Raw genomic sequence first — 13,254 nt, forward strand, 5'->3', positions numbered from 1 at the left:
TAGTCCTCCAGTAAGAGGACTTGAGAGCACCATCTGTCACACATAGTTCATCCTAAATTCACCTGGAAATTGGAGTGGCCATCTGTGTTGATTGACTTTATACAAAGGAAAAGTCAACTTCTCATATCTTTATGAGAGGAGGTAGTTTTTCAATTTGGAGCAAGGCGCCCACCAAAGTTAGGCTCCTAACCACCCACAGAGCCTGGGAGAGAGGGACACTATCTCCCTTGATGTTTACATTTCAAAGAGATGGCCCCCAGCTCCTTGAGAAAGACATTTCTGGGTTATGAAACTGGCAAAAGTCTTTTAAAAAGATTCGCATATATCTCGAAGGAGCAGAGAAAGAATTTACAAGGACAAGTTTTCTAAAGTAAATACTCTAAGAAAAGGGAGGGCAGAGTCTCTTCACTCATTTTTAACAAGGAGAATTAGGCCTCTTATTGTTAATTTTTATTTGCCTTTACACACCAAAATACCTACCACCCACAATTAACAAATATTAACAGTTAGACATGTTTGCTTTGAATTTTTTTTTTTTTAAAGATTTTGTTCTTTTCCTTTTTCTCCCCAAATCCCCCGGTACATAGTTGTATATTGTTCGTTGTGGGTCCTTCTAGTTGTGGCATGTGGGACGCTGCCTCAGTGTGGTTTGATGAGCAGTGCCATGTCCGCGCCCAGGATTCGAACCAACGAAACACTGGGCCGCCTGCAGCGGAGCGCGCAAACTTAACCACTTGGCCACGGGGCCAGCCCCTGCTTTGAATTTTTTTAATGAAAGAAAAAACATTGAAGTGAAAATCCCCTTTGTACTCTCTCCAGCCTCAGTCTCACTCACTCCCTCCTTTGAAGCCGCCACTGTCCTCTATTTGGTGTATTTCCTTCCAATGGTGGTGACTGTGTGTTTTGTTTACTCTCAAAATTTTGGAATTAGAAATTTCTCTCTTCTACCCTCTGCTTCTATCTGTTTGACGTGTTTATATTCCACATATAAGTGAGATCATGCGGTTTTTTTCTTTGCGTGTCTGGCTTCTTTCACTTAGCATACTGTCTCCAGGGTCATCCATGTTGTTGCAAATGGCAGGATTTTCTTCATTTTTAAGTCTAAATAATATTCCGTTGTATATACATACGACATTTTCTTTATCCATTCATCTGTTGACAGATACTTAGTTTTTTTTCCATATCTTGGCTATTGTGAATAATGCTGCAATGAACATGGGTGCACAGATGTCTCTTCAAGGTACCAATTTCATTTCCTTTGGATTTATATCCAGAAGATGGATTGCTAGAGAGTATGGTAGTTCTGTTTTTCTTTTTTAGAGGGATGGGGAGGTGGGAAAAATGGAGAGATGTTGATGAAAGGACACAAAATTGCAGTCTGTGGAATGAATAAGTCTAGACTGTGATGACTATAGTTACTAATACTTATTAAATACTGGAAATTTGCTTAGAGTAGATTTCAGGTGCTCTCATCACACGTGAAAAAGTAGTAACTATGTGGGGAGATGATATTTTAACCAGCTTGACTGTAGTAATCCATTTACTATGTATATCAAATCATCATCTGTACACCTTAAATGTATGTGCTTTTTATTAAAAAGTAAAATAAAAAGAGAGTAAATGTTTCTCTTTTGCAATGAAAAATATGGAATATAAACAGTATCTCTTCTCTGTTGTGCAGCCTGGATTAAAAAGGTAACAACAGACCAAGTGCCTCTCCCTGGATCGAATATGACTGTGCTTTGTGTATGTGCTGTGCCTGAAGTCTTGCTCTGAGCTGATAAAGAAGCTTGACTCTCCCTCAGTGATCCAAACAAAGAAATGAGGTCAACGGACTGATCAAGGTCCAGGGAAGTCCTAAGTCATGTGAAAGTTAGTTATGCTTTGAAGGCTGCACCCAGGTCAGGTCGCTGCTGGTTGCTGGCGTATCTCCCCCGCCCCCTCCCCCCAAGCCTCTGTGCTTCAGAAGCTGGAGAGTCCCTATCCTTGGGCACAAGGTGCATGTGCAGCAGCAATAAATAGCAATAGGAAGAATATGAGCAACAGGTGCTGGAGACTTGTCAATTAGCAAGAGGGTGTTACTTCCATATAGGGACATAATGACATGGCTCCCCAGGTGAGAAAGATACCAAAGGCCAAGACCAGAAAGACTGGATGCCTCACCTCCTGTGGTGTAACCGTGTTCAATGGAATGTGTTCTCTCTGCTTCCCCATTTTGTGTATCCTTTAAGGCAGCACTTCTTCCAGTACAGTCCAGAGACACTGGGGGTCCCCAGAATCCCTTCAGGGCTTCCACAAGGTCAAAACGATCTTCAAAATAATACTAAGCCATTATTTGCTTTTTTCACTTTCATTCTCTCATAAACGTAAAATGGAGTTTTCCAGAGACTACAAGGCATGTGGTATCATAGCAGATTGACTCTATAGGAGATATGAGAATCCAGCTGTCTTCTAGTTGGCTAAACATCAGAGAGGTTTGCAAAAAGGTAAAATAATGCCCCTCTCCTTAGAGAAAATTGGTTTTGGTAGGTTATTATTTTTTTCTATAAAAATGTGTTATTTGTGATTATTACTCTATTTAAAAGTGGATTAATAAACATTTTTAAGTTCTTTTAATTTGTAATATGATAAATATTAATAAATATGAATATGATACTATTTATATTGATAAATATAAATATCTGATACATAAATATATTATATATTATATATTATATGTAAATATATTGTATATAATATATAAATACAAAATACAAATATTGATAAATATAAATATCAATAAATTTATATTAATAAATATGAACATGGTAAATATTGATAAATATATTTTTAAAAGAAATATATAAATAAAAGTTCATTGGAGTCCTCAATAATTTTTAGAGTGCAAATGTGTCCTGAGGCCACAACGTTTGAGAACTTCTGCTAAAATATTTGCTTCTTTGTTTAACTAATGGTAAAACTTCCCCATCTACAGTAAATGATAGATTTCTGGTCAAGTTTTCTTCCATTCCGTGAAATGAGGTTAGACTCTTCCATCACATTATTTTACTACCGATTCTGTCTTTAACTATTTGCAGTGAAATCTTTTACATCTAGTTTTGTGTTTATTCAGAAGCCTTAAATAATTGCATAGAGTGATACAGTTATTTATTATTAGAAAATGTTTGTTAATGAACCATATGCCTTTTATCCTTTAAATTATAAATGGCATTACCAGTTTCTTCTCTTTTTTCTTTATTTTCCCAAAATTTATATATTAGTGAAACCTGTGGGGGGTGGGGAATGTCTCTTCTCTCTGCAGTTGCTAGTTATTAGAATAAAGGTGATTTGAGTTATTTCTAATTCTGACACTGTATTTGCTTGGGTTCCACAGAAGAAGATCCTGAGGAAAGGATTTGAAAACAAGTAATTTCTTTGGGAAGTGATTCTAGGAAACACTGGTGGGGAGATGGAGAAGTGAGACAAGGATGGAAAGGAAGGCAGCTAAGGAAAGGGTGAGTTATCAAGCCAGCTACCACTGTGAGCAGCTGGGGCTCAGTCCTGTTGGGGAACTCTGGGAATCAGCGTCGAAAGCATCTCTCCCAGTCATCCCACGAGAGGGTTGAGGGAGCTGGGTTATTTATACACCAACCAGTTTTAATCATTGGTTATGGACTACTGGGGGAATGTTTAAATTCAGGCCACCAGAGAAAACTCTCAGACAGTTGGAAATCAGCCAAATATACACTACAGAATTAGGAATATGAATGGGGGCACCGACAGTGGCAGCTAAAAACACAATGCAAAACTTTTCATCATAAACACTATTATTTTCTATGTTTTGGAAGATTTAGATAATTGGTGTCAACCTATTTTATTGGAGAAGGTAAGGGTTGTTGAAGAAGACTTGAGGTGGTCCAGATGGCAGCTTAGACTTGATGGTGTAGAAATAAACAAAGACCACCCAAATGAGAACAAGCAAAGGTTGGTTATTCAGAGCTTGCTATAGCAAGGGAGTCAGCCACCATCACTTGCGTTTTACTGGAGACTTTAGGCAGGCAGAGGAGTGGGAAAGCTTTATGGTGGAAAAAGGGAAGGCTTCAGATGTGTCCTGATTGGAGGTTGTTGGCTGGAGAAGCTGGTAGCGGGATAACTAGAAATGGAACATCCCATGTGATTGGTTAGAGCAGCGTATTTGCCTTTCTCTGGCTGGTTCCTAGTCAGAAGCCTGGGCAACAATTAGGAAAGCTGACAGTTGTGACCAAAGCCTGGACATCAGGGTGTACCTGAAGCCTTCCCTTTTTTCCACTGTAAAGCTTTCCCACTCCTCTGTCGACCTTTAAGTCTTTGCCAAACACAAGTGATGGTGGCTGCTTCCCTTGCTGTAGTGAGCTCCAAATGGCTTTTTCCTGTCTTCATTTGATTGGTCTTTGTTTATTTCCATGGACCAAACTATTTTTATTCTCACCTCCATTCTCCTATATTATATTTTCTTTGTGCCAGCCATATTAAACTTCTCACTTTCCGCATATAAACACACCAGCCTCTGGCATGTAGGAGCTGCCTACCTTTGCTCTGGTCTCCTCTATCTAGACAATCCTTTTACTGCTTCTCCAGCTGATGGAACAAATCCTACTCATTCTGCTCCACAGCCCAGCTCAAATATCACCTCATCTGTGAAGCATTTCCTAACCCTGCCAGGGAGAGTTAATTGAGCCCCACTTCTGAGATCCTATTACATGTTACACATGCTGTTAGCATAACTCTTCAAACTGTATTATAGCCATAGTTTTTCAGGCAGTGTCTGTATCCCCTGAGAAAGTGGGAACCCTTTTACTGTAGGGCACGTTCGTTTACCTCTTTCTATTGCTCTTAACACTTACAAAATGCTCAGTGAATGTTTGTGAAATGAAGTTGACTTAAATTCTTACTCCAAACCTCTTTTTTGCTGTATTCTGTAAAACCAAAGGTAAAGGAGAGGATTGATTGTTGTCTAATCAATTTTACTGGCTAAACAGTTACCTTGAGCCTCAAAATATATGTTTTGTTTAATTTTTAACCTATCTCATTTGAAAGCATATTCAAGCTCAACAAATCTATCCTTGCCATCTTCACCTCTTTCAAGGTCATTTTTCTTTTAAAAAGAATATTTCTGGTTTGTGAGTATTTTCTCCCATTTTGTAGGTTTCCTTTTCATTTTGTTGATTGTTTCCTTTGCTGTGCAGAAACTTTTTAGTTTGATGCAATCCTGCTTGTTTATTTTTGCTTTTATTGCCCATGCTTTTGGTGTCAAATACAAAAAACTATTGCCAAGACCAATGTCAAGGAGCTCTTCCCCCGTATTTTCTTCTAGGAGTTTTACAGATTCACGTATTATGTTTACGTCTTTAGTCCATTTTGAGTTGATTTCCATGTACACTGTGAGATAAGGGCCCAATTTCTTTCTTTTGCATGTGGATATCCAGTTTTCCCAACACCATTTATTGAAGAGACTAACTGTTCCCCGTTGTGTATTATTGGTGACTTTGTCAAAAATTAGCTGAGGTGTATGCATGTGTGGGTTTAATTCTGGGCTCTCTATTCTGTTCCATTGTTCTATGTGCCTGTTTTTTTGCCACTACCACCTGTTTTGATTACTATAGCTTTGTAATATAGTTTAAAGTTAGGAAATGTGATGTCACCAGCTTTGTTCTTCTTGCTCAAGATTGCTTTGGCTATTTGGAGTCTTTTGTAGTTCCATATAAATTTTAGAATTATTTTTTCTAATTCTGTGAAAAATACCACTGGAATTTTGATGGGGATTACATTGAATCTGTAGATTGTTTTGGGTAGAATGAACATCTGATAAGGGGTTAATTTCCAAAATGTATAAGAAACTCATGCAACTCAACAGCAAAAAACTGAATAACTCAATTAAAAAATGTGCAGATGTGGGTATCTACCCAAACAATTTGAAATCAACAATCCAAAATATCATATGCACCCCTATGTTTATTGCAGCGCTATTCACAATAGCCAATACATAGAAGCAATCCAAGTGCCCATCAACTGATGATTGGATAAAGAAGATGTGGTATATACACACACACACACACACACACACACACACACACACACACACACACACAATGGAATACTACTCAGCCAGAAAAAAGAGAAAATTGTCCCATTTGCAATAACATGGAAGGACCTAGAGGGAATTATGCTAAGTGAAATAATCCAGTCTGAGAAAGATAAACACCAGATGATTTCACTCATATGTGGAATACAGACAAATACATGGACAAAGAAAACAGTTCAGTGGTTCCCAGGATAAGGGAAGTGGGGGTGAGCACAGGGTGTGAAGGGGAGCACTTATGTAGTGACAGTCAAGAAATAATGTACAACTGAAATCTCACATTGATGTAAACTATTATGAACTCAAAAAAAAAAAAAAAAAAGAAGAGGAACAAAGATGGTAAAAAAGAAAAAAAGGGCAGATGACCTGAGTGGACATTTTTCTAGAGAAGACATACAAATGGCCAACAGGTACATGAAAAGGTGCTCAACATTACTAATAAGTTCTGGAGACCTAACGTACAGCATGGTGACTACAGTTAATAGTAATGTATTGTATACTTGACATTTGCTAAGAGAGTAGATCTTAAGTGTTCTCACCACATACAAAAAAAAAAGGTAACTATGTGAAATAATGGGTATGTTAATTACTTTGATAGTGGTGATCATTTCACAATATATATATATATATCAAAACATCATGTTGTACACCTTCAATATATACAATTTTATTTGTCAAGAATACCTCAGTAAAGCTGGGGAAAAAGAGAAGTAAGCACAGAGTAAAATATAACTAAACCATTAAGTTTAATTAAGGCATAATTAGTGAAAATACTACTGGTTAAAAAAACAAAGTGAATAATATTTTTATAGATGGGACAACCCAATATAATAAGCATATAAATTTCCTCCCCACAGACACAAAAGAATACTTCTGAAAATCAGCTACCTTCTTTTTCATGACTGAGGTATTACAGAAGAAATTGTTAGAGATGCCAAAGGGAGAGGTAAACATTTTGAGAATCACTCAGTATTAATACCAGGAATGGAGGCAGAAACAACACCCCGGTTATTTGGCTCACCATCACACCAAAATTGTTTAAATGTATGTTAAACATTTGTTTGGAGGAGATGTATTACTTAGAGAGCCCAAACTCACTCAGCCAAACAGATAGCTCATAGTTACCAAATCTTTGTACCTTAGAGACTAGTTATGGTCATTTAAGTAGGACCCTTGGGGGATCTTATCACCCTGCCACCTCAAGCGGTTCAATGAAGATCCCTTCTAACCACACGAGGATATCCATTTTCCGTTATATCACCAGGTCCTTAGACATTTGCTTTAGACAGCCACTGCTCACCCTTCTCCCTTTTTTAAAAACATATTTAAACAAAATGTTGTAATTAATAGATTAATTAAAATAAGCTGGGATGAGTTTGACAGACTCGCGCTCTGCACTTCTAGCTTCTGTTGTGGTCTCATTTGGCAGCTTGCGAGGCCCATGTGCCATGAGCAGGGCTCTCCTTTCAATGGGAAAGACAATCTGTCTTCCTTTTCCTAGTGCTTGCCAGACATTACCTAACCAATACCTCCCTCTTCAAGGACCGTGGGCTGAGGCAGAGTGCTTGCTATTAAATTAAGTGTGCTCCAACACTGGTGGCCAGGGACAGTTAACTCTGTCCAGTGGCAGTGGGAGAAGGGTTGAATGCTGCTGCTGTTGACCACTTGATACATCTGCCAGTTGTGTCATAGCCCATGGTCCCATGCTAGAGCTGCACAGAGCCTCCAGGCCACCTAATTATAGGTGAGTTGCAAGTGGAGGACATAGGCTGAGCAGTCCCGCCACACTGTGTACAGAGGATGGTCTGGCCACTCTTGCTTTAGTGATTTTACTATGTATTGTGTAATATATATATGTATTATGCATATACAGACATATGTATATATGTGATTTAAGAAAAATTTAAAATACTAAGGTGTATGAGGAAGCTATTCTGGTTTAAACTTGATTTGGCCTGAATTTTATTTTAACCGGAGCGGCCTGACTTTCGGCCTGACATACATACATTGTACAGCTGCTTTAACTCACTACCCTGAAGTAAAGAATGTACTCTTTGAAGATAAGGATAAATGCCTTCCTCCCTCTGACACCAAAACCAGGACTCCTTTGAAAGATGTTTTCCTTCCTATGACAGCAGGGTCATGTTGACCTGCTGTGTACGTGCCAATCTAAACCTAATTATTAGGAACAGTAAACTAAATAGATGTAAGAAAGATAAATGTTTTGGGGTGAACTTTTAGCAATAATTGTGTGTTATAGTATATGTACTTCAAAACCTTTTAATTACTTGAAACCTTAGAGTTTTGCTAAATTAAGTTAAATGATAAAAATTTAGTGAGTATCTAGGTCATTTCCACATAGGATAAAATATTAGAGTTAATTACTAAACATAGATTTATCTACCTTTGTCTCCTTATTTCAGAGAAACTGGAAAAATACTTGAGTTTATTAATAAACATGTTTTGTGCTATGCTGAAAAATTTTACTTGAAAAAACACATGTTTCTAGACAGTATTTGTGGATCTGCCAAGCCACAGGATACTAATGTAAAAGAATTTTTTTTTTTTTTTTTTTTTTAGATTTTATTTTTTTCCTTTTTCTCCCCAAAGCCCCCAGGTACATAGTTGCATATTCTTAGTTGTGGGTCCCTCTAGTTGTGGCATATGGGACGCTGCCTCAGCGTGGTTTGATGAGCAGTGCCATGTCCGCGCCCAGGATTCGAACTGACGAAACACTGGGCCGCCTGCAGCGGAGCGCGTGAACTTAACCACTCAGCCACGGGGCCAGCCCCTAATGTAAAAGAATTTTTAAAAAACCCTGTATACAAGAAAAGTGAGATGTTTTCAGTAAAGAAGGCATAAGGAATGGAGATTTTTTTTTGTTAAGAAAGGTGAATTTGTCCTAAAGTACCAGGAAGGAGGGAAGACAAGGGACTAATTCTGAATGTAAAAAGGAAAGTTATAGAGCATTTATGGAAGAAGTACCCTGAGGAAAGAGTTTTGTGCATAGGTAAGTTAGCTAAGATTGAAATAAATGAATTTTAATATCAAAAGTAAGCTGGTGCAAAAATGAGAATTTGGTTTTCTTTCTCTTAAAAGGATAATTTTCTTGGACTTTTAGTCTACTCTTAAAGAGCATAAAGAGATTATGAAAGGTTTTGACATTACCTGTGAGTAGCCTACCAAAAACGCAGTGATTTTATTATTTTATTTTTTTAAATTGAGGTAATAATAGTTTACAACATTGTGAAATTTCAATTGTACATTATTTTTTGTCCATCACCATATAAAGGTGGTCCCCTTCACCCTTTGTGCCCACCCCCCAACCCGCTTCCCCTTGGTAATCACCAAACTGTTCTCTTTGTCTGAGTGTTTATCTTCCACAAACGAGTGAAATCATCTGGTGTTTGTCTTTCTCTGTCTGGCTTATTTTGCTTAACATAATACCCTCAAGGTCCATCCATGTTGTTGCGAATGGGATGGTTTTGTCTTTTTTTATGGCTGAGTAGTATTCCATTGTATATATACACCACATCTTCTTTATCCAGTCATCAGTTGATGCACAGTTGAGTTGCTTCCACATCTTGGCTGTTGTGAATAACGCTGCAGTGAACACAGGAGTGCATAAGTCTCTTTGTATTGTTGATTTCAAGTTCTTTGAATAAATACCCAGTAGTGGGAAAGCTGTTTCATATGGTATTTCTATTTTTAACTTTCTGAGAAATCTCCATAATGTTTTCCATAGTGGCTGCATCGGTTTGCATTCCTGCCAGTAGTGTGTGAGCATTCCTTTTTCTCCACAACCTCTCCAACGTTTGTTATTTTTTGTCTTGGTGATTATAGCCATTCTAATGGATGTAAGGTGATATCTGAGTATAGTTTTGATTTGCATTTCCCTGATAATTAGTGATGTTGAGCATCTTTTCATATGCCTACTGGCCATCTATATATCTTCTTTGGAAAAATATCTGTTCATATCATCTGCCCACTTTTTGATTGGGTTTTATTTTTTTGGTAGTTCAACTGTGTGAGTTCTTTATATATTATGGAGATTAACCCCTTCTCAGATATATGATTTGCAAATATTCTCTTCCAGTTGGTGGGTTGTCTTTCTGTTTTGATCCTGGTTGATTTTATATTTTGTCAAAATTAATTTCCTGTATTGTTTTTATCAATTCTTTAATCACAAGAGCTAAGGTTTTTCTTACAACTATTTAACTTTTTCGTGTTTGCCTGAAAATCTTTAATTGTCACCATGGTTAAACAGATAGCTAAGCATTGTTTCACAGTGACCTATGATCCTATTCGATATTTTAGATAATCCTTTTGATATTTTTTACAAACTTTCCAAAATTCAAATCAAAATAAAGTCTTTCTTTTGTCCTAAAAGTAACTTTGAGAATTTCCAGTGGATCCCTGGAACTTCTCAAAGATTTGTTCTCTCTTGCTATAAAGAGGGAGATACTAAACTAATTATCTTTATTTGGTATGTTAATTGCATGAGGGGCATTGTCAAATAAATGATGATAAATCTTCTTAGGTTACATTGCATGAGTAAAACTTGTTAATACAAGTTTTCTAAAAATTATATAATATTCCTAAAAATCTGATATGTCCTGGTGTAATTCTAGTCATTATCTTAAAAAGTGTGTCATAGAAATAACCAAATTCCCTTGTCAATTACACTATAATGTTAAGTCTTTGTTATCTATAGATAGTTGTTGTTTTACTCTGATGCTTTTGCAAATATGTTTCATCTTCAGAAAGATTCATGGAAAGGACTCTAACACTTACTCTAGAATACAGGTTTTTGATGAACTTTCAGATCATAAAACTGAACTGAGGGGGCTGATCTTGTGGCCGAGTGGTTAAGTTTGCCTGCTCTGTTTCAGGGGCCCAGGGTTTGGACTGTTCGGATCCTGGCTGCAGACCTAGCACCACTCAACAAGCCACGCTGAGGCAGCATCCCACATAGCACAACGAGAAGGACCTACAACTAGAATATACAACTATGTACTGGGGGGCTTTGGGAAGAAGAAAAAATAATAATAGTAAAGGAAAAACTGAACTGGCTAAGAAATTACAGAACTCTACCAGAGAAACTGATGGCTTCATAAAACTGCTAACAAAAGATCAAGGTCAAATATGAATTACATAGTTCTACATGAACCAAGGAGGATACTTTGACATTTTGTTTTCCAGATTTAAAGAAATCTTTTCTTTTAAACTATCAACAATTTGGTAAGATATACCTTTATGAACAAAGATGAAACATTTGCTTCTTCTCCCTACCTGACCCCTCAGGAATTCAGAAACTCTCAGTGAATATTCTTGTTTTCACTTATATAAATAATCAGGCCCAGTTTTTAATATAAGCAAATTAGTTTTACTGTGATTACCTTTGGTAAAAAATGACGGTAATTATGTTACACCTTCATAGATGTTGGATTATAGTCTTGTTAATTGTCTTTGAGGTTTTGTTATATACCTATAGACTGGATTGCCTTGGCCTAATTACCCCCTTTGGAAAACATGAACTGACTCCACATGGGATGGTCACTGGCACATCAGCGTCTATTGGTGCCCAACCTTCTGCTGATCCCTTATTGTTTTATGCTAGTATGACCTTCTTCTGTAAGTCTCTAATGTCTTGTACTCAAGTCCATCATCAACAGGATAAAGAAGCTTTCCTAGATTCCAGTTTAAAGGATTCTGTTGGTCACAGTCTAGAGACTGGTGACTTCATATATTGGAAAAGTTATCAATTAAAGAACTCTCTCTAGTCTCTCTGGGAGAGATCATATCAGGTATTTTTAACCAACCCATGCACAGCTAAATTATGAGGCCTTGATTCATGGATACATGTTTCTCATCTAAAAAATACTTCAGATCCTACTCCTAAATCGATTGCTGAACCTGTCACCAGGATTTGATTGAAACTAACCGAAACCATCCTCGGCTTGGCTCAAATAAAACTCTACCATTGAATGGTTATTGATTATTTGCGTCAACATATGTATTGTGTAAATGTACAAGCATTTATTTATTAGGCTGTATGTTAAATTTCCCCCATAATCTTCAGCAAGAAGAAGCTTTCAAAAAGTTCTTATAAAATGAAAAAATTAAGGCCGAATTTTGGTTTCTTAAGAAAGTTAATCATGAACGTATAAATTACACAAATTATTTATCAACATTTACCATGGCCAGTGGCTGCTATAGTAATGTCACTGACTATATGAAAAGTAGAAGACTCAAATTTGCTGATGGAAAATCAGCAGCTACTTCTGATATTAGTAGTTCCTGTAAGAAGACTGTGCCCAAAGATGACTGTGTAACACGTGCAGATGCGCAGGTGTCCGTCTATGAAGCGTGACCTTTCATCTGGATCAAATGATGGCTCTTCTAAGTTAATTTTGTTCACTTTCAAGTCTGAATTTTCTTATGCATATGTGAAAAGTAAAATGACATCTGTTAATGTATTGTCTCTCTTAGCAGAAAGAGAACTTTGCAGCCAGTTCAATAATGCTCATTTTATATTGGTGTCATTGAAGATTTAAGTTAATTCCAATAATAATTTGGCTTTATTTTCATCCAATTTATGGAACTAAGTTAAGTTTTTAGAAGCTCATTCTGTCAAAGGTGAAACATCTAACTTCATTGTGAATACTATTGTAGTGTCAGTTAAAAAATTCAGCTCTGAGGGGCTGGCCCAGTGGCAAAGTGGTTAAGTTTGTGTGCTCCACGTTGGTGACCCAGGATTCACAGTTTCCAACCCTGGGCACAGACCTACACCCTGCTCATCAAGCCATGCTGTGGTGGCATCCCACATACAAAATAGAGGAAGATTGGCACAGATGTTAGCTCAGTGACAATCTTTCTCAAGAAAATGAGAGGAAGACTGGCAACAGATGTTAGCTCAGGGCCAATCTTCCTCACACACACAAAAAAATCAGCATTGAAGTAAAATGATTTGGTTTTCACTTGAAGAGGAATAAAATTTGCCACCCCAAAATGAGTCTCTTTAACATGAGACTATTTTAGCCTGATTATTTTTAGGAAACAAAAGACTCAGAAAGTTTTTCTTGTTACCTACTCTCTAACTGTCTAGAAGAATTCAGATTAAAAAACCTGTTCCAGGAAAAAAAAAATAATAATAA

At 37.1% G+C, this 13,254-nt stretch overlaps 1 long non-coding RNA gene across 1 annotated transcript; it reads left to right on the forward strand.

Moving 5' to 3' along the window:
* The first annotated feature begins 3,358 nt into the window (after positions 1–3,358).
* Positions 3,359–12,085, forward strand: LOC139083545 (uncharacterized). Its single transcript, XR_011540359.1, has 2 exons — positions 3,359–3,494; positions 10,990–12,085. It is a non-coding gene; the product is annotated as an uncharacterized lncRNA (long non-coding RNA).
* The last annotated feature ends 1,169 nt before the right edge of the window (positions 12,086–13,254 follow it).

Source organism: Equus przewalskii, chromosome 5, assembly GCF_037783145.1.
Source record: "Equus przewalskii isolate Varuska chromosome 5, EquPr2, whole genome shotgun sequence".
Classification (NCBI taxonomy): domain Eukaryota; kingdom Metazoa; phylum Chordata; class Mammalia; order Perissodactyla; family Equidae; genus Equus; species Equus przewalskii.